The sequence below is a fragment of the Lonchura striata genome, chromosome 2, assembly GCF_046129695.1.
Source record: "Lonchura striata isolate bLonStr1 chromosome 2, bLonStr1.mat, whole genome shotgun sequence".
NCBI classification, from domain to species: Eukaryota; Metazoa; Chordata; class Aves; order Passeriformes; family Estrildidae; genus Lonchura; species Lonchura striata.
In genome coordinates, this window is record NC_134604.1 from 35,927,716 (window position 1) to 35,952,397 (window position 24,682).

At 38.7% G+C, this 24,682-nt stretch overlaps 1 protein-coding gene across 27 annotated transcripts in view; it reads left to right on the plus strand.

Moving 5' to 3' along the window:
• Positions 1-24,682, plus strand: part of DLG2 (discs large MAGUK scaffold protein 2) — a 989,662-nt gene that overhangs the window by 858,779 nt on the left and 106,201 nt on the right. The window contains exon 1 of one of the 27 annotated variants that reach the window (XM_021545071.3): positions 3,564-3,942. The exons of 25 other annotated variants lie outside the window; for them this stretch is intronic. The gene's annotated coding sequence lies outside the window, so the exon portion shown is untranslated. Of the gene's footprint in view, positions 1-3,563; positions 3,943-24,682 lie in introns of those variants that run through there. One more of the 27 variants, XM_021545072.3, reaches the window with a different exon arrangement.

Genomic DNA, 24,682 nt, shown 5'->3' on the forward strand with positions numbered 1-24,682 from the left:
GTACTCGGAAAGAATGATGATTCTATTTCACCTACTCCCCTTTGGAGTGCATAGGCAGGGAGAGTCCGTGTAACTGGGGATTGCCTTTAACCAGTGTAATAAAAGACCTCTACAATTACGCTCAGTTGATTTTGATTTGAAGAAAGATAGATCTCAGAATTAACTAAACTCATACAGATTTCATGGCAACGCTTATCCAGATTAGAGAGGGGGAGCTATATTAGTGCTTTGCTGGGAGGAAGGTGGGAAGGGACTTGCAGCCCTTGATACTCTTTGTCCTATGCAGGGCCAGGATAAGCTGGGCTATTATAAAGTGATGCAGACAGGCAGAGCAGTGGGCTGAGCCTGCCATGAAAGAAAAAGCACCTGTAAGAAACAAAGTGTTTTTACACCCCCAGATCATTGGAAAGCTTAGGCTTCTTGTTATTACAGCTCTTCTGGATGATATTATCTGATAAATGCCCAGTCCTTTTTTAAATCCTGCTGGGCTCTGCTTTAGAGATATGCTCTGACAGTGCCATCAAAAGGCTATCAGATGAAAGAGTGTAAATCCAGGGTAAAAATGTATCCAGTGTAAGTCTGACAAAAAAAAAAAAAAAATAGTAAAGAAATTGAAGATTGCTAAATGCAGGACACAGGATAAGTATCTCTTTAGTTTTTAATTTGGTATTTTAGGCCACATTGCAAGCATTACTACCCAGGGCACTGGTCATCCATACCATCTGATGTGGCCTGGGAATTATCTCTTTTGATGCACATTTTTTTCACCTGAAACTCCAGGTCCACTTAGTGGAGATACTGGAGATACTGTAGTTTTGCTTCATTGAGGTGAAAGTGACCAGTAATAGCTAATTTGTGATATTGATAGTATCTGCTAGTAGTTCTTTTTAATTTGAAGTTACCTTTCCTTCTTCAGCTCTTGTTATTCCAGCTGAATGCCCTGATTTTTCCCCAGTGAGCTTGTGTGCTCACTTTAGACAGCAAATGAGATATCCATGATGTGTAGTCTATATAGTCCATGTGATTATAGAAGAAAGAAGTAATGTTTGAGTAACAAATGGGAACACTTTTGTCTTGTGTTTTTGGGGTGCTTTTTCATTTTTAGATCATTTCTATTTTGCAGCTTGTAGCAAAGAACATTGGAGTCAATACCAAATGTGTTTGTTACAAATGCCTTAAAAATACATTATATATACACGTAGGTATACAGAAATCTGGCATCCATATGGGATTTTCACACACCTGTCAGTGGAGTGAATATGTTTGAATGTGAAATCTCACATTCTGTGCCAGAATGTAAGAACAGAGCCCCAAGGACATAGGTCATGTGTTGAGTGTATCAAATCACCTAGAAGGCAGCACTTTAACAAAACACCACATTGTTGGCTATTACGGTGGTATCAGCTGCATTACCCATTGAAAAGTAACATGGAAGCCAGGAAAACTAATTAAGAATTGCAAGTGTGAAACAGGGTAGCAATTTCTCTTGGAATTGTGGATCTTATGTAATGCCACAGACTCTGGTTTATGTATGCCACCTACACACAGCTATGAAATATTGCTGTGGCTTACAATAGTGAGATATTGGTCACTTTTACAAACATTTTCTTCAGTAAGTGGGAGCTGAATTTTCACGTGAATATTATGTTGGTCAAGGACATTCAACCATGCATTGCTTCTGTCTTATTCATGTGGCAGCAGATTGTTATAAGGCAGTGTCATGTTTATACAGATACTTGGGAAGCCTCTTAAGAGTCTGAATTGTTAAGGCAAAACAAAAAGGAAAATAGGGCATTCTAGCACATATGGTTTGGAACTGTCTCTTATAAAAAATAGGTCAGAAAGCCTAATTAGTGCACAAGACAACAAACTGTTGTAATCAGGCCATTTTAAGGAACCTCCATGATATTCACATGAAATATGTAAGCCCCTGAGAATAGAATTTGGTTCTAAAAGCCAAATCAAGTAGCATAGATTTTTTTTTTTTTTTTTTGCTGCTTCTTAACAAGCCAGGGTTTATCATTTGGAATATTTTCTGCCAATACTGGATTATTCTTGGTTAGTATCACTGGAGAATCCAGATATGGGATCTTAGCTGTCCTTTCCTCTAAGACAGAGACATCAAAACCATTGCTCTGATTAAATCCTGATATGTCTCCCCTACATCCCTACATTCTGCCACCCTACTATAGAGAGCTTTTCCTTCATAGAGTCTTCTGTAGTAAAAGCCAACAGCACATGCAGAAATGCTGCTCATGCCTCTGGCCTGGAGTGATTTTTTTTCTCAGATAGTAAAGGTGCTGAATACAAAGAGACAAATGAGGAATGGGGTGGAACAAGCAGCTGAGAACAGGAGGAGCAGGATATATATACACACACATATATACATATATATATAGGACTGGCTTTTGCTATGCATGAAATGCAACACCCTGTTCCCACATTGTGACGCACATCAGTCGGTCCAGATGGTGAGAAGGGTTGGGTTTCTGCCTGGGGCTGCCGGCACAGGCTTCATTTGCATTCCTCAGCCCAGTTGTTCGTGGAAAAGCATCCAGGCAATACACAGCCACTCACACAACTGTGCTCACCTTCCCAAGAACAACGTTTCTTCATGGCACCTAAAACGGGGGGAGTTTTACCGGCATGGGAAATGAAAGCAGCTGGGGCGAGCGTTCAGGTTCCAAATTGAACCCTCTGAGAATCATCACCAGTGATGTAGAAATAAAAAATCCTCTTGAATAAAGTGTTCATTCCCACTCTATCCTCAAACAAATAGCCTTGAGTTTGTGTAAAACACATACAGAATTCCTGGAGCTCAACTCTGAAAGAGCAACTTCTGCTCCCTCGTAAAAAAATTGCCATAAAAATACCTTTCCAGTGGCTGATCCCTGGCTGTGTTTTACCATTACCATAACCAGCCTTGCTTGTTAGGGACTAATTCTGAGTGTTAATTTGTGGCATGTGCAGCAATTGTGATTTTTATTGCTGTAATTAATCCCATTTGAAAATGTTTAGCTTAATTGAGTGGATGAATGGAAATTAGGTGTTTGGTTCTGTTATTTTGTATCAATAGATTGACTTTAAAAACTATGGAAGCATATGGGGAAAAGAAACTATTAGAGAAGTGAAGAGCATTATAAGTATATTCTTATAATTTAGAGGATGATCTTAAAACCTTTCAGTATTTTTAGGAGGATTTTAAAATGGGCACAGAATTTCACCTAACAAGTATATTGCTTTTAACAGTCATTCTGCCTGGAGTAATGCTTTTAGGTTATCTGTGCTAATGTCCCTGGAATTTGCCTGAATAATTCCCATTCACGATAGTAGAAGTAATGAACCCTTTGTTAGTTGCTAAATGAAAACTGTGTCTTTAAGAAGGGAAGATGTTAATGAAGATTTAGGAAAAAAAAATCGTGAAAATTGTTACCTAGAGGACACTGAAGCCACATTTACTACTACATTAAGAAATGTTTAAATGCAGAATTTGTGTTGGCAGATGGTTTCTTCTATGAGTTTTGCCTCTCCCCCAAGTGCAGTTGCTCATTCCACCTTAACAAGGTGCAGTGATTGACAGGTAGAGATGTTGCACAGAGCAGAAGGTGGGAGTGTGCTCTATTGGTTTGTGCTTGTACATCCTGAGCACCAATTACTGTCACTGCTGCCAGCACTGATGTGTTTATCAGGATGAGTTATAGCAGAATATATGTACACAGGCAGTGTGTATGCTGGATGACCACCCCCTGTGATGTAAAATATGAGAGTCTGGGAGCTACCGTTTTATAATTCATCAGGTTCAGCAGCTGAATGTTGTTGGTTGGCTTAGTTATAAAGGCAAGTGTGAACCGAACAGCAGACAGGAGCATCTTGCACTGAGAGTCCTGCAAAGCTGCATTTGGTGACTGGGCTCCGCTTTTGTTCAAGTGAATTCAGTCCTCGGTGAGTGATGGGGGTTCTGTCGAGCTAAAGCTGTTATTATATAAGCTGGGGAAACCTGCCTGCTAGTTTAATGTGTATTTTGCTGCTGGAAGTCCTTGTCTGTGGTTGTTTTTAGATTTTGCAATATTTTCAGTTGTGTACATTACTGGCACAAAATGAGATGAAAAGAAAAATGCAATGATGAATTATTCACCATCGTGCTGCGAGGATCTCTTTCCTAGCTAAAGTTACTTTCCTTTAGTGAGTGTGTTGGGGGTTCAAGAAGCTACAAACCAGCAAATTTACCTGTCATTAAATTGTTTTTATTAGCACTTAAAGAAAGTGATGGCTGTGGCTTTTGTAACAAGAGGAAGAAAAGAATATGCAAATATCAGAAACATTTACAAATTCTTTGCTTTTTGTACATGTGGCTTTTCAGATGCAGCATTAAATCTTTTATGTGCAGTGAGGGGCTACAAAGAATCTGAATTGTAGAGCTTTTTAATTAGATACTCAGTAAATTGGTAGCTTCTTTCTGGTTTTGTGGTAATATGCTTAGTATCACATTAAAATGAATGATTCCCCATCTTGCATAACAACAGTGCTCAAATATGTGTAAGATGAAAGGCAAAGGGAGACTTAGAAACAAACTGTAGAAACATGCTATAGCAGAGCTATGCAGAGAAAGGTATATTTCCTATAGCATCTGCATTACTTTTTGAATTTCACCAGCTTTAGATTCTTTGCTCTAATTATCACTTGCTTCTTTTTGAACTCTGTATCTTTTCAAGCAAGCTCCGTTAATATGTTGACATTATCTTGCCAGTAACCTTTAAAGATCAGTAAGCCTGCAATTTTTTTGTTGTTTTAATCGGAAAGGAATTGAAAAGCAGAATTTATGCAATTGAAATATTAAGATTGCCATAAAATACCTATATGTCTCCCCAGGAGAGGGAAGTGGTCAAGAGTAACAATTTTACTTTTTCTTTTATTAGCAACAGTATTATAGTCATTGCTTTTGTCTCATTGTACCCAGTTTGGGGTTGTTTTTTCATTCTGTGTGGGTTGGAGAAGCAAGTTTATTGTATCTAAATATCAAGAGAGCTTGGCAGAACAGCACCTGTTGTCTTATTGCTGTATTATTAATACATGGAGGGAGACGCTGTCTTCCAGAGACCTCTCACCTGGTATCACTCCAAATTATTTACTCTGTAGTGATGTAGACTTGTATCATGACTTCTCCCTTAGAAATAATTTGTTCAGTGAGTTATATATGAAGCATCAAAGCTGCAGGACTGATCCTGCTTTAATTAATAAGGTATATCATTTTTTAGTATCAATTTTTATTTAAAAAGAAAGGCTACTGGTAAAGTGGCCTTTCCCACTGATTTCCTTTGCTTAGCAGATTTGCACTTACTCTTTATAAATCATAAATTTGAAAAGAGTAGAATTTTTTTGTGACAATTATTTCCTGGCAGCCTAACAGACTACAGCCTATTTCTAGGAAAGAGTGTATACCTTTGTCAGCATTACTTTATTTAAGAGTATTGCACTGCTTCTTAAGCATTCAGATCTATTTTCAGTGACCCCTGTGCTAGCAAATGGGTTTCTTGAAGTGTGAGCTTCTGGCTTTGCAAGTTCTCCTCCTTTCAGAAATCTGTGATACTGCATCCATCTGTCTAGGCATTTATATTGCATGCATCACAATGGTGTAATCTCAGCAATATGAACATTAACCATGTAAATGTATGTACTGTAACTTAGGAAGTATAAATTAGGACAGGAAAAGCAACCCTAAAAGGAGAAAGTTATTATATGGGCATATGGGCTCTTGTGGGAACCAGAGATCCAGACTCGCTATTTGTTATTATACAATAAATTAAGCTGACTACCAGTTCAGTCTCCAGGCAGTGGTGTGGAGGCTTGGGCACAGATGAGGGCAGCTTCTCAAAGTTCACTCCAAATAAGACCAAGGAAAATAGCCAGAGGATGTGGCAAAAATCCCATTTTATCCTGGGTGCATGCCTACTGCTCCTTTGTGGTCATATCCCAGGAGAGATGCTGAAGAAATAACAACAGAGGCTAAGAGACACATCATCTCAATCTGGAGGACACAGATGTTTTATCTGGGTATTAGTTTGGTGCTGTGATCCATGCCTTCCACCTGGCAGTAAGCAACAGCAGTGCTCTCCGTGGAGCACTGTGTATTAAATGCCCTTAGGGCTGGTCCAGGAAACAGCCATCCCTGTAGTTAGTGCTACATCCTCCTGGAAACACTCTGCTCCACAGCTCCAAGAGTGTGCTGGCTTCCTGACCATTTCTGAATAGAGGTAATATTTTAGGATTGATGCATAGGACTCTTGAGTAGCAGAAATCTACTCGAAGACAAATCTTGCTTTGCTTTTGCCTTTTGGCTACAGATGAAATCAATCACCATTATCTCTTGTATAAAATATAGATGCCCAGGAGAAATATCTTAGATAAAAGTCCTTAGCTCAGAAATTGATCTTTTTATCTTTTTCTTTTGGTCTGAAACACCTGTTTACTGACCTTCAGGTTTACTGTGACGTCCTATGGCAGCTTCTGGTCAACATTTTTGACAAAATTGATTATTGGATAAGCCAGCATTAGTTTTTGGAAAGTTTGTTTTTTGGTTGGTTTTTTTGGTTGGTTTTTTTTGGTTTTTTTTTTGCTTGGAGTAAATAAAGCTAATGTGAGGGATGAGTAGGCTCCTGTTGCACGGTCGGGGTGTAGGGAGGCTGAGATCTCTGAAGCTTGCTCTTGGGGGAAGAGGTTTATTGGAGAATTCAGGGATGCCCAAGCCTCGTGCTCTCAGGCGTAGCACGTGGCTGGGCTTAGGAGGACGGGGGAGGGGAGAGAGAAACGGAGGGTTTAGGAGAGGGGAAGCCCCAGGCAGGGAGGAAGTCCAAGAGAGGAGGAGAGGGCCAAGAGAGGGAGGAAATCCAAGAGGCCGCATGGCTGCTCGGAGCCCCCTTTTCAGGGGTTCCTAGGTGGGCTGGGACAAGGCATGGGCCAATGGGGTTACAGACTCTGTTTTAGGGGCAGGTACAGAGGTGCGGGATGAACCACAATCTCTTGCGGGGTGAGATGGAAGAGTCCATTTCACTCCAGGATTCATCCAAGGGTAGAAGTGACATCCGGCTAGCTAAAATAACAATCGTATCTATCTATCCTCTGCAACACTAATGTGTGACTGTGTAGTTGTGTGACTGTGCTCTTTGTGTAAAAAGTGATTGGAAATGGCAGCAGGAGTCTGTAAACGCAAAAGTTTGTACGCCTGATACACTTCTGTTTTGCTCTTTCAAGCACACAGTACACAAACCATGCTTTCAAACAGAGCAAGACATTTATAATATTGAGTCTTGAGCACAGAAACATCTAATGCATAAAATTGAAAGCTGTTAATTATATATTAACTCTATTTTTATTGAAGAGACTGATAAAGTGACACTGTACTATTTTTAAGGATTCTCAGGTTTGAATTCAGTATTTAAGATGGGTGTGAAACAAAGCTGTATAGACACTGGCAATCATAATGATGGGCTTTCAGGGAGAGGGTCTTCACTGGAAAAATGGGTGAAATTATAGGTTAGCCATGTAGTATGCTCAGTGTTGGGAATAGCCAATGCAACTTTATGGAAGGGAAGAGATAGAACATAGTAAAGGATGACAGTGTGTCAGTGGAAAGCAGTAGAGCTTTTTGTATATCCAGAAAACTATGGAGAGAAACTCCATTTTAAAGGACTATCAAACACTGAGTGCATTACAGGAATAAATTTGGCACCTGGAACAGAGAAAGATCTTGTTCATAAACACAGCATGCCCTTTGATGTTGGTCTGCTCTTTGTGCTTTGAGGACAATACATGTAAAGGTCTAATCCTGCAGAAGAGATTTTGGTTAGGTTTTATATGATTTTACGAGCAGGAGGGGATATTCAATTTATTAAATATTCAAGTTATTAAATCCATGAAAAGCTAACTTGTAAGCAAAATCTCATAAATGCTAAGACCAGTTTGTTTGTGGATTCAAGTGCTTGGTTTGTTTAGTGGCTCCTGGTGTCTCGGCATCTGGATGAATTATGCTATTATTTTTAAAAAGAGAAAAAAAAACGAACTATTAATGTAAGTATTCTTTGCTGGGGGGAAAAAAGTAAAATAAAATAAAAGCACATTCCTTGCTGCCAGATGGACAAACAGATCTCTCAGTCCTTGAAATGTCAGAGGTGAAAAGGGTGTAGAGTTGGGTAGTAGAGTTGGTTTTGGAGAATTCAACACCAGAAATCAGTAGGAGCCAAATGTCAGCGAAATAAAGTAATACAAATTACCTGTTTTCTGAATTGCATTTAATGTAGTCTAGATGACCAAAAGCATGAAAAGTGTTCATCAAGAGTCCTTTCCAAGCTCGTGTCAGCTTTCTGTAGAGTTTTTCCATGTCCTCAGGGGGCATGCATGGTCAGAAGGGTGCTGGTTCCTAGAGCTGTGTCTCCACTGCAGAGTAGTTACAGCAAATGGAGAAGCTGCCCATAAATTGAGGTGTAGGATCATCTCTGGTAAAGACAGTACAGCTTTGAGTCCTGCAGGCAGCACTTGGATATATATATCCCAAGAAGGCTGCACTGGAAGTCCCTGTGCATTCCTCTAGGTGAACACTTTTCATCTTTTTACATCATGACCACGTGCAGAAGAAAAAAAATCTAGTGACGCCCTCTTATGAAGGTAGCCCCAGATGAAAGTAGCAGCTGCAATCTCATCAGATTGCAGGCTGAAAGCACTCGGAAATACCTGCAGCTTTTCTGGTCCTCAGTTTATTGTCCTGCTTGAATAATTGAAGATGGAGAACATTTGTCATCCCACTTGCAGGAAGCCAACAGGAGTGATGCTCCTCTGCAGCAGATTCATTTGTTGTCTGAACAGCAGTGGTATACTCTTTTCTGTCCTATACAAAGTTCTAATTAATGGTTGGTGGCCTAAAGCTTAATAATAATAATAATACACAAATTTTGGTTTGTACTACAGGGAAATGCTTATGGCATGAACAGCTTTCCACTTGGGAATTTCCAGTATGATCACGCAAAAGTCAGCCTAATAAAACTGCAGATAGAGTCCTCATTCCCAGAATACTTCTGTAGTATTAGCAGAAATCTCCTATTCTTTTAGCCAGGCAGGAGAATAATCTGGATTGAAAAGGTTTTTTAAATCCTGAGAGTTAATGTCATCTTTACATCACACTGGTCAGTGTGTTGTGTTTGAAGAACCTGCAAAGTGGCAGAGTGAGACATGGGCTGTCCCTTCTAATTCATTCCTGTCCCATTCTGGAGACAGCACAAGCCCACCACTCTGTAAGCATGATTTGCAATACTGTTGGTGCTAGGTTCTAAGGAAAGGAATTAGTGCAGTGGTATTTGAGCTAAGCAAATGCTAATTTAAAAACCCACTATTATCCCTTTTGTGTGTTGTGGTAATAACCTTTAACATTATAAAATAATAAAGGACTGATTTAACTGTGTTTTGTGCAGCCACATGCTGAAACTGAACAAGTGAGCAAGCCAGGCAGGCTAATCTATTGACTTTGTTGTGGGGAGGTTTTTTGGTTTTGGTCTCTTTTTCCTTCTATTGCTAATTATTTCTATCTTTTAAGGAAATTGTACTCTCAGAAGCATTTCTTGCTGCGTCCAGTACTGTGTTCCCCAAGAAAAAAAAATATCCACAGCAGCTAGTAATACTAGTGGATCTAAGTAATCAAATATTACTCACTAAAGAAAATCTCTCCTTTCTTTCAAAAAAATCTACTTACAAGTTTTAAGAAGGTATAAACACGAATACAGTATTACAGTACTTTTTCATGTAAATAGTATTTTATTCTCTCTGTATTTATTTACAGTACTGTTAATCTCAGTTTTTTTATAGGAGTAGATCTTTGATCTTCACTACCAAAATATTCCTTGTGAAAGGAATCTATTATTCCAGATAGAAAAGTGATAAAAGGCAAAAATCATTATCTGCTCTCAGTGTTCCATGGACTATCCTTGCCCTTCTCGGGTAGGTGTTTCTGGTAGACATAGAAAACCAACAGTGCACACTGGCTGCTGCTGGCTTTGGGTAGGGCTGTAGTCCAGAAAGGTAAAATAAAATTATTAGGTGAATATTAGGTGAATTATTAGGTCTTAGTTGAAACTCGGCTGTTACCTGTAGTGCTCTGTATTTCTTCTCTTTGAGGTACAATCACAAATGTTAGATACTTCTCTGAAATGTACCCATCCAACACAGAAACAAGTTTGAGAGGAGGGGAAAATAAGACTCCTCCATTCAAAACAGGTTTTCTAGGTGTGGGATTAATTTCATTTCACATTTCTTTGAAATTTCTTAGTTAAAAACCATACAATTTTCTGTAGATATTCTAAAATGTTCTCATTCGAATAAAAGAAATTGTTCTGTAATACTGAGTGCACTTTAAATGTTTGCGGTTCATGTTTGGTTTCCTCTACTTCTGTTCAAATTTTATCATCTTTGAATTATAATGGTAACTGGTCTAGTTGTACAAGATGCCTAAAACAGCTTTATAGAGAAACTTGGATATTTTAATGGCAGTGATTACATGTTGGCTTTTTAAGGTAATGTAGTGTAATTTTGCACTCAAATCTCTTTATTTGGTTTTCACTCTTCCATGTCTTGCTACTGGCACCTGACCCCTGAAACGAAAACACTTGTATTCAGCTTTCTCCCATCTTTTCAAAGATGCAAATAAATTCTGCTTTGTTTTTATTAAATTCATTTCTGTGCATAGGTATTGAATGTAGGGATCTGAAACAAGGAAAGTGCAAGTGCTAGAAGACAGAAAGCAGAAAGGACTGCAACTTTTTATGCAAATTTCTAGTACAATTACTGTGAAGTACATCTGTAAATTTTAGTTCAGGATTATATATCAATCATAAACTAGTCCAAATTTTGTCCTAGACTACTCATAATACTTGAGATTCAACATTTTTCCTCAATTGTTTGAGATGCTTAACATAAAAAATTGACTGAATATACTGTTTCAGTTTATTTTTGGTATGCTTGTTTAATAGAAGAAGAAACAATCTTAGTCTATAGAAGTTGTCTGGAGACCTGTCAACTAAATCTTTAAATATATTTGATCAAGAATTATTGATTCATATTTATCATAGGAGGTGTTTTTAAGATTTGAAACATTGGAAGAAAAATTACAAATACTTATTTTATTTTAAATTAATCAGCTAACTGGTATGTTTTCTTATGAATCATGCAATAATAACACTTTTATCTTCTTTCTTTTACTCCTTATACTTTTCCCCAGTGTTAGGTTCCCATACCTGAGATCCTGGATTATGCTGAATTTTGGTATAGTTATTTTTAAAGTATACATGAAGTTAAAATATAAGCAATTTCTTATGTCAATATGACATTCAAAATACCAGAAATATGTCTCTTTTTTTTCAGGCTTGTATTCCTAAATATAAATATATGCTGAAGACTGAGCTAAATATGGTGGGGGGGAAATCAAAAAACAAAGCCATAGGTAGACAGTGCTGAAAAACTTCACTTGTCCAAAACTGTCATTTGAGGGAGGAAGAAAAGAGAGAGAGGAGGAATTAATGTTAGAATATTTGTGCTGAAAAATGGTATCTCTAGTGGCAAATTGCATTTTGATTAAAAAGTTGATTTTTCAGTGAAGAAACATATTTAATCTCCTGGTTTTCCCCAAAACAAAAACAAATAAAAATTTTTAAAAATGAGAGATACTTGAGTTTATGCAAGTACAAAAAACTTGAATGCAAACACTGAAGTCAGCCACTGAATTTGGTAATGGAAACTGTAAAGGTATAAGCGCTGATGTGGAAATATCCAGAGCCTGATTGGGATCTTTCTTACACCATTTGCATATAACTAAAAACCTGTGAGTCGAAGACCAGCCTGAGAACACAAATGTAGTTAATGTGTGCCTTAACCTCGGGTTAACATCTGTGAGACCTCACTCAGCCTTTCATCTTCTGCTGAATATACCCCTTGCTGACTGCAGCTCCAGCTATCTGTAGGTCTTTCAGACAAAGTTGTAGTTAAATTAATCTGCTCAGCCTGAAGGTCAAGCATTATTTTAATTTAGCCACTGTTCTGTCCTTTGATTTACTTGCAGCACATCTGTGATTATGAGTGACAACCTTGAGGTGGATAACATAGACATATGGAGTTTGTACTGAAGTCTGTGAAACACATCAGGATTCTTTTGGATAATTGTAAATTATCTTAGCATGTGATTTGTAAGATCCATCCTCTTTCAGATGAATTACATAAACTGCTATATTAAAATAAATTTAATGTATCATCTTAGGACATCTATTTTATTGTGAAGCTCCTTCTCAAATAAACATTTCAGACATTATGCCTCTTAACTCCCTGAATTTTTGTTTCAACTTAAGTTTTTTTGTGAGGTTGGTTAATGCAGAAAGCAAAGACCACTTGCATGCTGTCAAACTGCATTTGTGTGAGATGCGTGACATCTGCCACTGAAGATTATGCCCCAGGGAATTCCCTAAGCGTTATTTCTGAAATGTGAAATGCAGCCACCTCTGCCGATGAAAGGGTAGGGAGAGAAATGCCAAACATGGCAATATTCTGCATGAGGGGAAAACCAAATCAAAATGATACTCATTTTGTATGATGACCAAATATGTTTGTGGGGTGTGTCTGAATAAATATGGTTTTAAGCACTCACCTGAAAGTTCTACAAGCTGCACACATTTTAGTATATTTAATTCACAGAAATATAGTGCTTAGTTGATTTTCCTTAGGATTTGGATTTGTACTCCACCAACTCCAGGTATTTCAAATATAGATTCTTAGTCATCATCTCTGGTGCTAAATGCCAGCAATTATAAGTACTGGTTGACTCATTTCTCTACTCCATGAGTTTTCATGGCTGTTATAAAACTTTGAAAATGCTGACAGACCTGTAGCCATCATAGGCACTGCCTGTATAAGGGTTCAATATTAAATATAGCTAGATATTAAACCTTTATATTGCTGTACCCAGTTGTTCAATAGCACTGTCACCAGGGAGAATAATGCGAGCCAGGGGACATTAATACAGCTAAGTGTAATATTTTATTTATTCTAATAATCTTTGCATTCTAAAGGGCTGAAGTTGTTAACCATACATTATCCTGCCAGTGGGTTTTACCAGTTCTGTGTTTCTGAGCATAAGAGGAGAAGAAACTTTGCTTATATGTTACATTTGCATAGCTACAGAGAATTAGAGTATTGTTTCACAGACCCACAGAATAGTAAAGGCTGGAAGGTAACTGGATAATCTGTTCCAACACCAGTCAACAAGGGCAGGCTGCTCAGGGTCATGTAGTGTCAAGTTTTTAATACCTCTGCATCTCTGGAAAATCTGTTCCTCTATCCAATCATCCTTAGAATAAAAAAGTTTGTTCTAATGTTTAAGTGGAATTTTCTGTATTTCACTTTGTGCCCAATGCCTCTTGTCCTACTGCTGGGAAGCACTGAGAACCATCTTCTTTACACCTCTCCATCAGGAATGTAAACTGGCTAAAATCCTTTACATATGGCACTACTGTCCTCACCTGACCAAACCATTCTCTAGTGTTTGAGACCTCCAATATGCCTTAAATGTGACAAGGAGGAGCCAGACTTCTAAAAAGCATGTGAATCCTTCTCAGAATTCTGTGGCTACTCTCAGGCTCTTCCCAGATGTGGGGTCCGGGACATTATGAAATATCATTCTTGGTGTTCAGAATTTAAATTAGACACCACTACTTTCATCCAATACCTTTTCTCTTTTGTTCAGACCTGACAAATGCTTGCTTAGAAGTTAAGTTCACTTTGAAATTCTGGCGGGTAATGAGAATTCTGGGTTTGGCTGCTATTCATCCTTCTATATAGATGGTAATTCTTTCTGAATCTGCCTGCCGGAAATTAAACAGAATCTCATGCAAACAAAAGAAACCTTTTCTTAATTGGGAGAATTGCCTACATGGCACAGAGTGTGAAAACAAAAGCGTGCTTGCGTAATCTTGTAGCTGGCTTCAGCATTAGGTTGACCGATTAAAGAAAAATCCTCTATGAATAGGGTATGGCCTACATAAAAGAAGTTAAAACCTCAAATTTGCTTGCATTTGCCAGCGTCCTCTTTAGCAGCCTTTCTACTCCAGAGATTTCCCTTATTTCCTTTCAGTGTAAGTTGTTCTCATTAAGTTTTGTGATTACAAACAAGGCTTAGCAGTATTAAATGACTAGATATTTTTATGGCCAAATGGGATTACTTTGATAATTGGCTCTGATATATTGCAGAACTTGTTCTTCTGTACTTGCTGCAGTGATTCTTGTAACATGACAGAAGTACCATCCAGCTGACATTTACCATGTCCTTTGGTCCTGGACCTCTTCAGAAGTTTGGTTTCTTTTCAGCTGTAGGCCGCTTATCACATCCCTTCCAGAATTTTTTACTTCTTTTGACATTGGCCATGCTGGTAACTTCAGAACTGTGTCACAAAATTGTGATGAAGAATGACAAGGCTTATAATAGGGACATCAAGACAGCATTCCACGTGGCCATTTCTTTCCCAGGTCCTCAATCTCAGCCATCATGTATCCAGGCCAGTTTGTGCTCTTATGTCAACCCTCTTTACTCAGGAAGTATTTGTGGCAGATTGAGTTTAAGACAGGTTGACAAAACCTCCAGCTCTGAAATTACAGACTGATGGTAGTTATGGTGCCATCCACCTCCAATTATGGCATTTTGGATCCATATTCCTTGATGTTGTGTCATGGTTTAAACCCAGTTGCAAATTAGTCCAATCCAGCTGCTCACTCACTTCCCCTATACCTTATTCTTCCCCTAGCTTTACATGCTGAGCATGATGTGAGGTAGTCTGGGGGATATTCCTTAGGTCATCTCTCCCAGCTGTGTCCCCTCCTGACTCCTTGTGCACACCCAGCCTTCTCACTGATGGAGTTTGATGAGAAGCAGCAAAGGACTTTACTCTGTGCAAGCCCTGCTCAGCAGTAATGAAAACATTCCTGTATTATCAATGCTGTTCCCAACCAGAATTCAAACCATAGTCCCATACCAGCTACCATGAAGAAAATTACCTCTACTCCAGATAAAACAAGCACAGCTTACAATGACAGTGTGATAGGGTGTCCATGTGATACAGGGTGTCTGGCCTGGGATAAGTAGACAAGTCAAGCAATCAGAGCAGTCAAAAACAAATAAAAACTAAATAGCTTCTTTTCTCTTTTTGTGGCCACATGCTGTCTTACAGAACAGAAAGGGCCAGTGCCAGTACAGTCAGTTTGAATCTACAGGTTTGAGGAGATGCAGAATTCAGAATTATCTTGGACAGGACTTTGATATGCCTTAAAGTGAAGAACATATTGCTGTCCACACTTGTCCACACAAATATATATTAACCTCCAAATGTATTACCTTCTTCACCACTGTTTTGATAAGACTGCACCACTGATAGCAGAACATTTCAAATTAACTCTTGAAATGTGAAAGTTCAGATGTTGCTATGATGAGCCTCTCATTTATTTCTTTAAAAAACTAGCAAACACTAGCTTGGGCTTGGTGCTGTTTATGTAGTTAGGGTGATGTGATGATGCACTGAAGTAGATACTCAAGAGAAAGGGAAATCGGGTTCCTTGGGGTTCCGTGGAACATGTTAATAAAACTCAGAGATAGTCCCAGAAAGCAGATGCATAACAAAAAGCCAGTGTTACTGTCCCTGCAATCTGACCTAGGGGAAAAAAGTTCTCCTTCACCCCAGATATGGTGAAGTAGTACAACCTGAGCAGTACAACCCACCTTGGCCTCATTCTTACAATGTCTGTTCATAGTCAAAGGAGACAATTTTTTTTTATATGTGAATTTGAATCAGAATAAATCAGAAATGTAGAAGTTATGGAATCTGAAATTATTTACGATAACCATATCTCCAGAAGTGTTCTCTGTAACTCTGGGAAGAGGATGCTTCTGTATTTGGAAATCCTGAAGTGGTGAATTAGTCAGAAAGTCAGGATTAGCCTGTAACAACAAAACCACCATTCCCTTTGCCAGGGATACTTTAGCAGCTTTACTTGATTAAAATATATTCAGTAAAGTCTTTTCTGTAGTGACCGAAAGGTGTCACAGAGTGCTCATAAAACCTTGAATAATCTATTTATGTTTTCAGCTGGTATTATTTTGAGTATAAGAAGAATCATGCATTTTTGTAGCAGCTTGACAGGCTCGGGGCGAATGCATGCACAATACTTCTCTGTGCTCTGATTTATTTGGAGCAGGGCATGTTTATGGCAGTGCTTCTCTTAACTAGCCAGGAGCATAATCCTGCCAAGTTCTGTTGTCAGTCTGATGGTAAAAATAATGTCAATAGTAATCAGTCACTGCCCAATTTCATCCCTCTTGCCTTCTTTGCTCCCAAGGGTAGCCACTGTCAGGTGATGCACATTGCCAGTTTTGCTGCAGTCGTACTGGAAAGGGATTTTCTCTCACCACTCTCCTTTACCAGAATGTGACCATTGCTCACACTGCTCTTTAATCTCGTACAGGATTTTTTTTTTTTAATAAGAAAAGTCTACCTTACAAGCAGCCAAATGTTTGGATAAATGTCATGCTTAGCCTGACATTTCTTGCTGCTAGTCCCTGGATAGCCCAGTGAGCAGGGACTGCAGCCCAGAGGGTAATGGGAAAAGACATGTAAAGGTCGTTGTGATTATAGTCAAGGAGATACTTTAAAGGAGAATATGAATATAAAACCTTGTAGAGGCTGGCATGCAAATTAAAATGTAAATAAGGTTGATAAGCTTTCCAGCAAGACATCAAACTGCCAAAGGGCAAATCTGTCTTCTCCAGGCCTTTTCTGCCCTTCGTGAGCACGCTACAGCTGTTTCCTCAGCCAGCAACAATAGTAACCTCTAGGGGAAGGAGGAATAGGAAAGTCATAGTGATTCTTAGCAGCTGTCACATTTGCAATGGTTTCTCTTCAGAGTATTTCATAATCCTTTTTTCAGGTTACTTGCTTTAGAAATTTAGGTTACGCAAGCACTAGAAATTAATAAACAAAAAGATGTGTATATACATGAACAATCTCTGATGGCAGTATTGGAGCTATGAAATTCTTACAAGCTTCATGAAAACAGAGTAATTGTGAGAGGCTATTCTACCTGGTTGGCATAATTAGATAGCAAAGAAATGGAGAAAGATGAGGGGAGAAAAGAGAAATAGAGTCTCTGATATAGGTCCTTCACTGAATTGTATTTAAACTGTAGCAGAAAGTAGAAAAAGTTGACAGGGCTAAGAGAGGCTTTTGAAGAAGAGGAAGCTGAGGTAGAAGTCACAAGGTAAGAAATCTTAAAATTCTCAGAGTAGATTCACCTTCAGCATCCTGGTATCAGAGAGAGATGTAAGTTCTTATTATTTTTATTATTGCTTTGAGAAGTCTGCTTTAATTCTGTTTTGTTTTGTTTTCAACTAGAGGTGTAATTGTTTCTGGCTTAGCATCTGGCAGAAATATTTAAAAACAGATGTTCAATTAACCAGCACTTCCCTCATCATCCATTCCCACCCTTTGAAGGGTGCTGCCCTCCTTTGCCTTCAGAGCAGCCACTTGGCATGTCGTGCAGAGCAATGCCAGCTGCATGGCAGACCTCTCCAAAGCTGACTTTTGTTTCCTTTTGTAAATGCACAATACTTGCTCCCTGTTGGGATGCTTTTAGAGGCCTCCTGTGCCAGCCATCTCCAAACAGGAATGGTTTGCTGCAGTCATAGTGTCTGCAAATGTCTCATTACAATCAATTTAAATGCTTCAGTTCCACTGAGAGCTAATAACACATGAAAGTCAAACTAGGCTCATAATTTCAAAGACACATATTTTTTGTAATGAGCAGAACTATTATGTCCCGTTGAAAGTTGACTATAAAAGATTTTAAAGCTGTATTTGCAGTGTCATTAGGACTTCTTGATATGTGTGTTCCAAACTTGAAATTGCAAGATATTCTGTTTTCTGTTGACCTTTAAGAAAATAACAAAACTTTTTTGTTGTCCTTTGCAATTTTACACATTTACAATTCCTTTTTTAATAGTACTAAAAAATTGAATTATATAAACCAATGTGATTTACTTAGCTTCCAGAGAGCTTGACATCACATTTTAGAGAAAAAAGAGGTGGTTTCACTGCCCTGTATTCACTTTATTGTTTTCTCTTCCAGCTCAGCTTGCCCTCACTTGGTTTTCAACTAAGTGACCTTGTGAAAAGGAAAATTAAAATAATGGTAGGAAAATGCACCTAAAATCATCATGGGCCACTCTTCAGATGGATATCTGATGTAAGAATGGACACAAATTGGACCAAACAAGCTCAATGCCTGGCAGAAGTTAGGGAAACAAATAAACAAAGCAAAAAAGAAACAAACAAACAAAAATATTCATATATAAAAAGGAGAGTGAAATTTATATGGTTCTTAAATCTTTCATGATTCTGCCAGATCTGCAGGGGTTAGGACACAGAGGGCTTAGGGAAACAGACAAAAGAGAAGTGATGCTGAAGAGAAGGAGGAGAAAGCAGGTGTTAAGTGTTCTTTACAGGTAATTTATGAGGAATGGCCGAGAGGTGAGGCAGAAGACTGGAAGGAGGAAAGAAATGTGGAGATTAACCCCTCTGGCAGGCAAAGAATGAGGCACTGGGCACACTGACATATGTTTGGCAGCTTGCAAGTGGAGAACTGTTGCTCACCAGCCCCTGTGTATTGAGGGCTGTAGGAGGTGCAGAGATGATGCTTAACTTTTGATGAGGTTATATATGTGCCCAGGGAGCAGAAAATGAGCTGGAAGGACTGGAAAACCAGAAGCTTTACTGCCTTCCTTGCTATGCAGGAGCTGGGAAAACTGTGAAGGAAACCTCTACTCACTTGTATCCATGTCATTGTCAGAGCTGAATGAGCACACTGTTGTGCTCCTTAAAAACAGAGCTGAACTTTAACTCTTGTCCCATGATGGGGTGGTGGGGGAGACATATAATTATTATTGCCATTAAATGCAGTTCTATGACATTGTATTCTAAGGGTGCAACAGAAAGGGTCAAAAGAGGGAACATCTGGGCTTTGATTTGTTGTGGTCAGCAGACAGAACAGAAAGGCTTCAGAACCCTGCTGTTACTGGCAAGGCCAAGGAAATTGTGTCCACCAGGCTCCTCTATATTCAGTGGGAGAAAAGGTTTTCTGGAAGATGGTGGTCCTGAATTGAGCCGTGAGTAAGGCTTTTCTTAGGGTTCCTAGAAGAATAACCCCAACCCCTCAACTCAACCTTCATGATTTGCTCTGTCATCTGCCCACCTCAAGGTAGTGGGTGAGGCCATAAAACATGAAGGGGTCCAGGAATGTGCTTAGATTGCGATACTTTCTCTGTTGTTGATACTTTCTCTGTTGTCCTCAGTAAATAAACAATAAACATCATTATTGTGGTAGCACATGCCTGCAGGAAGGTGACCAAAGACAGCAGCTTTGAGCTGAAGGAGTGATAGTTCTGGGTGTACATAACAACCACTCATATGGGAATGCATACCTTTGAAGGAAGCCAAGGTACAAAAGTTCATTTGACACCAACTGCAGAAAAGAGAGCAAAAAAGCCCTAATTAGCCATTCCTAGCATAGCCATCACTGTCCAGAAAGTGCAACAATAGTCACAGCTACAAGACTGTTGAGTTCAAGCTGTGAGGCTTAATTTTCTCTATTGCACTGACAGGTGATGACAGTGTTTCTCCAGCCTAAAGCTAACAGGGAACAGAATTTTTCTGTCCACTGCAAGATGTTTTATTTTAGTGGAAGAATAAAAAGCCACAAGCACAAAAACAAGTTATCTTCTCTCTTCTGTCCTTTAACACTGAACCACTCTTTGATTTGGCTTGACTTCAACTATGTTCTCTCTCAATCCTCCAGGTAATTGTTTCTTTTTTTTTTTCTTATCTTGCCTAGGACTAAGTTGAGAAGAATTCAAGTCCCTCTGAATTATCCTACAGTTTCTTGGACTTAAAGTTTTGTGCACAAAAGAATTTTATCTTCTTTCTTGTGTGCATGCAGCAATATGCTTTGCCCTGCAAGTCAAAAGGTAGCTCATCGTGGAGAACAGTGTGTTCTGAGACCAGCCAGCCCCTCCATCAGGCTACTGAGCCTAACCAAATCTTTTATCCTGTTAATTTATATGTCAAGAGCTGGTACTTCACTTATCCACTTAGAAGTGAGTCTCACAATACATTTATCCCAAGAAGATGGAAAATTATCACAAAAGTTTTATGACAAGTGAAAGCTCACATGGGTTTATGTAACATTCTTGAAGCTTCAGTGCCTCATGCAAGTCAACAGGAAAATACTGTTATTTCACAAAATGCCACTGCAGCCAGATTGGTTTGAGTGTCACTGATCTTGTGTAAATTAGCACAAATTAATTTTCACATTAACCTGCTTAAAGCCATGAACATTGCACTAGGTACTAGGGGATTCAGTTAATTACAATAATAGTACTTTTGTGCTAATTACAGGGACACACCAAAAAGGTTTCTGTAGCAATACTAACCCATTTTATAGCATGTAGGCCACAGGCAGTAATGAGCTTCATCTGTCCTAATTCATATACAGTAATTTTCTTTAAGGTCTCATTTCTGACACTTGCAGACTTTTTCAAAAGGTTTTCCTTTTCAAAACCATCCCTGCTTGCTTGTTTAGCTGCATTCCTCTTTTTCATTTCTTTTTGTAATTTTACTGTATTTTTAGTCTTTAAATATTTCAGTTTGCTATATTGTTTTCTTGTATTCATTGTGAATTAGAATGAACAGTCTTAAAAAGCACCAAAAAAGCTTAGGATGAGACACTAAGGAAATAATGCAGCTGCAGAAAGGAGAGTGTACCATGAAAATAGACTGTTTAGGGTGGTTTATATATCTCCATCTCTGAGGATCTTTAATACAAAATTAGCAAATATCTGTGAAAAGACCTAATTGTGACTTAGGGCCCCCCAAAGACTTTCTGCTCACTCACTGGCAACCTCTTAATCTCCTATTACTTCTGAGAAACCAGACCCATGCTCCAGTTGCAAGTTTCTGGTGCCTGGCATCCATATAAGAGAGTCCTGTTTGTCCTTGGAAAATGCTTGGCAGTGCAATTTGATACAGCCCTTTAGCATTGCAGTCTAAGCAAAATCCTCTCCATTTGCTTCAGGAGGTGCAGTCAGTTGTCCCAACATGGACAATACTTAGGAACTTGATCACAAATCCCAGACTATGATACACTCACAGACGATCTCGCCTGACTCTCTCATTTGATCTGAGTACATCTCTTTCTTGGAAGAGTGTGTATAGGAAACTTAAATCATTCATCATTGTCAAAAAATTTATGAAGTGTTTATAAGTTTTGATCATTCCTGTCCAAACTGTCTCCATAAGCTGTATGGATGTGACACTTTTTAGTGCTAAAAGCTGTTTAATCATAAACATCATAAGCATCATCTTGGATCATCTTGATCTGCTGCTTTTCCCTACCTGAATCATCCTAAACAGTAACAAGCAGTGTATCAGAAATTCAGAGAGATTTGGAGAAACCAGCTTGAGATAGAAAGATAGATAGATAATGCATTAAACTGAGTTTCTGTAAGGAAACCACTGATAAGCTAATAACATAAGGATAACAAAGTATTTACTTACTCCAGAGAGCAAACAGCTGCTCCTTGGGAAAAGCTGTAGAGGTTACCAGTCTTACTCTGAGATGCTTGTCAGAATCATGAAAGAATATAAGAAGCCTGGATATCAGGTGGGGAGTTTTCAGCACTTCCATTCTCTATTGATCTATAAGCCTTGTCTGTAATGTGGCTCACCAGCACAGCAGGGAGACAGCAGAGATCTGCTTCCTGTAGGACTGACTGACATTTTCTTAGTTAACTAAGATTGGCTTGATTATTTAGCAAAACGGAAATAGGTTGGTGATGTTGTGTTTTTTCTCTAAATCTGCCATGAGAATCGATGGAATACAATGGTAAAGAGCAATTTACACAGAGGAACTGTGCTGGGGTTAAAGCCAGTTAAGCCCGCTTCAGCCGTGTCCAGCTAGAAGGATGAGTCTACCTATGTGAGAAGTGGGTGCTCTGAGTGGCCTTCCAGCAGCTCTGAAAGGCCAAAATGGAACTTATTGTAGGAAGTACTTGAACAGTTTGTGCACAGTATTTTAGGGTTTGTTTTTCTGTAAAAGCAGGACTTGGACTTGATAAAAAAACCATTTTCCAGCTGTTTTATGCCATAATGGTGGGGTTTGGTGGGTCTGTGAATGATGAGATCAATTATATCAGCAGTAATTTCAAGGCATTTACTGGTATTGCAGTCCTTTTTCAGACATTAGTCCAATTTTACATGATCTGATGCTCAAGTTAAACAACATTTCTGAGCATCCAGACCATAGCTATAGCTATACCCTATAGTTATTCCATCCATAGCTATACCCTCCATTTCTAATTAGTGGACCAATGCACAACATGCTGCAGAGGACTTAAAATATTCCCTATAGTAAGCTGAGAGGGATGCAGGAAGCATGACTTATCCTGAGGTAATATATGTATATGTCTTGTTTAAATTCATTCAAGCTTGTAATGTGCTGAACCATTTCCTATTACCTGTTTGTATAAGCAACAGTAATTCCCCTTTAATCAGGAAGCTCTAGCAGACTATGCAAAATATGATTCTGCAGCTGCTCTCAATATTGCCTCTTAGAAAAGATCAATATACAAGTGGGAATGTTTTTATCCATTTTCTTCTTTTCTTTGTTGTTCAGGTTATTTGGGGTAGTTTTAAGGGTTTGTTTGGGGTTTTTTGTTGTTTTGAGTTTTGTTTTGTTTTTTTCTTTTTTTTTTTTTTATGATAAAAATGGATAGTTTTGTTTCTGGTCTTTGCTGAATTCTTCTTTTTAATTCAATAGAGTGTTCCAGACAACCTTAGGAGATGGCTGAAGATATCCTTGGCTAGAAGAGCAGTACAGCTGAGTGTAGAAAAGTGGCAGTTACAGGGGGAGGTGGCTTTTTACCTGGCAGATATTGAAATAAATGAGTGAATCATTTATTAATGTCATTTCCAATGTTAAGAAATTGTATTAATCATAAATGCAAAACAGTTCACCCTAAGTATATCCATGTTTATTTTGATAATACTTTTGCCAAGATTCTGTTTCTGTCTCCTAATCTCTGTATTTTTGGTAGTCTGTAAGGCTGTCCTATTCTATGAATAATTACCTTTGGTACTATTGGTATTCTTGCTACTGCTTAATTTTCTGCTTTGGCTTATGATGATTTTAAATTATTTCTGGGTGGGTTTTTTTACTGTAAGCTACAACTTTCATGCAGATTTATGGAATTAATAAAATCACATTAACTTCCACATCACTCTATTTTCAGTAAGAAACTTTTTTTTCCCCAAAGTCTCTCTTAGGGACCTCTTTTTTTTTTTTTATCTCTTCCCACTCTGAGTATATCAGAATTTCATGGAGTATAAGTCCAATACTAGCATATAATGTCTTAGCTGTGGAAGTTTTGTGTAAGTTTTCATAGTTCACTTGGGAGTTTTAAGCCCTGATTAAGAAATGTCTCCTTTTTTTCATTTTTGTCTGAACATCGGGCAGGTCAGACTGATCTACATTTCCAGTTTTATTTCAAAACGTTTTGCACGTCATTCCTAGATGGATCCCGTGCCCCCTTAGTTGCTGTTGTTTCTGGAGATGGTGAAGTAGGGCTGTACCCTTTTTCTCTTTTCACGGTATGGTGCAGTACAAGGTGGCACCCTCTGCATAGAACAGTGTTGGGGCAGATGCCATCTGCACCAGTGTGCTCCCAGCTCTGTATCCATGTATTTGTGCCAGAGTGCTTTCCATTCTGACAGGCACACTCAACCAGGTTCACAAGTGCACAGGCTAACCCCATCCATTTTTACTGAATGGGACTTCACATGAACCATGTAGCTGACAGGTGGGATACTCAGGAGGAAATTTATAAACAGCTGAAGGCAGGTAGGAATCATTTGCCATCATTTGCAGGTCTGGAAAAGAGGAATATGTAGCAACGTAGTTACAGGGTTAGCTGAGACTATCAAACTGCCTTCCCAGTATTGCCAGACCTAGGAAACCCCACAATTGGTCGGTTCTGGGTTGTTTCTTTGTGCCAGTTCATGCCTTAAGCAAGCTAAGCCAGCATCTTTGTTAAGATATCAGTGTCATATACTCAGCTCCCAAGAAATGGAACTACACTTGGTAAAAAGTAGAAGCAAGAAAAAAAAAAAAAACAGTGAAGCAAAAATAATAAGTAACAAATGCCCCAGGGCAATGATTTTGGATGGGGAATTGTGTAAATTGAATATATGTATGAAAATACAGTCTTCCACCACTAGCCTGAAGTGACAAAGTAGCTAAATTAATTAGCTTAGCTAATTAATAGCAAGTAGGTTTTGTTCCTTTGCAACATCTCACATTCTTCCTTTGCAACATCTCACATAAATACTTGTTGAAGAAAGAGGATTCCAAGGCAGGGAAGTGTTTGTTTGTTTTTTTTTTTCCCCTCCACCTTGACAGAGCCACTTTGTGCCTAAAACACCAGAGAGATCTTGAAATGTGTCTGCACTGTTCAAACACAGAGCTATCAAAGTTGATGAGACATGAGCTGCTCTGCTGGGTGAGCATA